Consider the following 3,427-nt stretch of genomic DNA (forward strand, 5'->3'; position numbering starts at 1 on the left):
CTAACTTTGAATAAGCTGTGTAGGCTTGCAAGCAAGCAGGTCTCTCAGATTGAAATTCTTAAACTGAGTAAGAACTGCTGGATAATTTTATTAGTCATTATTATTAGTATTACATTTTGGTAACATTAGTAATTATTCAGCATATGTTCAGTTATTTAGATGGCTGCACTATGTATCTCTAATTGTTTCTCTCCTCTTTTATGTTTGATTTACTTTGCTGTGTTAATTCCTCCTAATTCCACCCAACATCACTTGTCCCAGAAGCCCCTCTCTGATTTCTGAATCAATCTGACACTGACAGACTCGAATCTGCAAACACCTTATATTTTTGCACTTAAAGAGAGAGAGAGGAGAGAGAGAGAGAGAGAGAGAGAGAGAGAGAGAGAGAGAGAGAGAGAGAGAGAGAAATTAAATAAAACACCACCAATCTGACAATTTGTCAAAACAATAAAACTCACATATAAGGACTTATAGGGATAGTTCACCCAAAAAAGAAAATTCTGTCATCATTTACTTACCCTCATGTTGTTTCAAACCTGTATGACTCGCTTTCTTCACTGGAACACAAAAAGCAGAATGTTAGTCTCAGTCACTATTCATTTTCATTGCACTTTTTTTTTCCCATACAATGAAAGTGAATAGTGACTGAGACTGTCAGTCCTTAACATTCTGCCAAACATATTCTTTGGTGTTCCACGGAAGAAAGTCCTATGGGTTTAGAACATGTGGGTGAATAAATGATGACAGAATTGTACTTTTAGTGTGAACGATAACCCTCGGCTGGTCATGTGATTCTAACATGGTAGTCCCCATGTGTGGACCCTCTCCATGTAGAATAATACAGCTTTTGTAAGGTTGCTGATATGACTGGAATCTTGAGTGGTCATAATTTCCTACATATATTGCAAAATTGCAAATCATGTCTTTCAATGAGGAAAAAATGACTGAGTGCACCTTTAAGTCACTATATGTTTTGTTTTAGTTTTTTTGACAAATTGTCAAATTGGTGGTTTTGCTTCATCTCTCCCTCTCTCTCTCTCTCTCTCTCTCACTCTGTTGTTGTGTTGTTTGTTTGTTTGTTTACTTTATTTTGTACTATTTTCATTCTCTGCTGATGCTTTGGCAAAATGGCTGTATTGTTATTTGTCTTGCCATTAAAGCACTCTAAACTGAAACTGAAACCGAGACTCCCACAGTGATGGTGGTTTTCAAGATTTCATTTATCATTCATGAGAGTTACACTCTTTTGGAGAATAAAGTTTCTTAGGATTCAAATCTCACACATCAGTATAATATTCTGCACATGTTGGTTTTGACAGAATACATGTGTTGTGTAATTTAAGCCTGATTGATTTCTTTGGCATGCATGCTGGTTTATGAATTGTATTTATATTACCGGTATATGTGGGGATATTTGTAGCTCTTTGTTTGTTTTTCAAGTCTCTACCACTATGGCAGTATCTGACTGCTCTTTCATGCATGTTCTCAATGCATGTTTAAAGCCAAGAACAAAATGTTGTTGTTTTTTGTTTTTGTTTTATCATGGGGTATACATTCCAGTGACTTATGTTGTGTTTTTACAAGACACTATTTACTATATTTATTATTTTTCTAATGGGGCATGTTGGCTGTTTCCCACAATGCAGGTGATTTCAGGCTTTACAATCCTTGTGGGTGCATTGTTCCCCACTATGTAGGCAAAACCTAATCCACATACACATACACACACAGGGCCAGAGGTCTGAAGTGATCCCATTTGTCAAGAAAAGTGTAATTCTTACTATTAAATAGCAGAAAATGGGCATTTATATACACTGCTTTGTAGGACAGATGCTGACCTCAGTAGTGCAATGGGAATGTAATCAAAGCACATTTATGAATCTCTATAACCATCTCTCTTTATCTTCAGCCTTTTCTAATCTGCTTATCCAATCAGCAATGTCAATTCAAACCCAGTCCCAATTCTAATTTGGGTCAAAGACTTCGGTTGAAGTTTGTGCAGCTGAAGTAGATGCAGGCTCCCTTAATAGCCTTTAGATTACTGCTATAAATCTTCAGATTCATAAGCCATACATTTAAGTGCTTATGACGTCAAGCAGCTAGTAAAGATTCCTTTAAACTCAGGATGATAGAGAGCAGACATCCTTCAGCTCAGAGAGCTTGTACCACCATGCTCTGGCAAACAATTCTGTTGGGAAAGGAGAATACAGCTACAGAAAGAAATAGGGGGGAAGAAAGAGAGAGCAAATAAGCAAAGGAGGATTTTTTAAAAAAGACAAATGGATCAATAAAAGCAAAGTAGCATAAAAAATGTCCTGGCTGTGGAGTTAGGCTCTTGGAAAGACAGAAAGCATCTTCTCCTTGTCAAAGATTTGAGAAGAGCAGAGTCAGGGGAATGGAAAAGACAGAGGGGAGAAAAAGAAACGAGGGCATCTTTGTCAGGGTGACAGGAGTTGAATAATTCAGTCTATGTCCAGCTGCTGGGTGAGATCACTATGTTTGATAAATTCTCAAGAATTAAGACAACCTAAATACAAGAATAGAATTCATATCTAATCTGAATTCACATCTCATACTAACATGAACACTGTGCGAAACAGATCAATATTTAAGTCCTTTTATACTATCAATTCTAATCCTTGCCCAGTAAGTGTCGATATGCAAAAAGAATGTGAATAACCTAAAACAAAAGAAGAGGAATGTGAAAGTAAAAGTGGAGCTTTATATAAAACAAAGAAATATTGATCTGTTTCTCACCCATATCTATCATATCGCTTCTGAAGATATGGATTACTTTTATGCTGCCTTTATGTGATTTTTGTAGCTTTAAAGTTCTGGTCCTCATTCTAAATAAAATCTCTGTTTGTGTTCAGAAGAAAGAAAGTCATACATATCTAGGATGGCATGAGGGTGAGTAAATTATGAGAGAATAAATTACTTGTGTGTGTAAGCTGTAAGCAGAGGAAACTAGAGGAAACTACAGGGTGAGTGTATGCTTGTTTTTGAGTATGTGTGTGTATGTGAGAGAGTACACACATTGAAGGATCTGTTACCGTGAAAAATTCAGCCAGATTTAATGAGACCGAAAATTACTCATCTGTTCGACTATAAGTCTAATAAAAAGAGCTAAATTTATCTCACATTAGTTCTTCACACACAGACTTCCACAAGCTCAGCAGAGTGTGTAATTATCAATTATGCTCTTTTGCTGTGGCATATCATAACATGTGTCATCATAGTGTCATCTCCATCTCTCTCTCTCTCTCTGTCTGTCTTGCTCACATGAATAGAGGCACTTCTGGATAATCCACAAAGTCCTTTGATACAGGCCTCTCCTCGACACCACAGTGCTGGTGTGGTTGTGAGAACTGCATTGGTTTGTGGGTAGAGTCCTGTCCTTTGGGAACAATGTTGGCAAGACTCCCAG

Source organism: Xyrauchen texanus, chromosome 9 (genome assembly GCF_025860055.1).
Source record: "Xyrauchen texanus isolate HMW12.3.18 chromosome 9, RBS_HiC_50CHRs, whole genome shotgun sequence".
NCBI lineage: Eukaryota > Metazoa > Chordata > Actinopteri > Cypriniformes > Catostomidae > Xyrauchen > Xyrauchen texanus.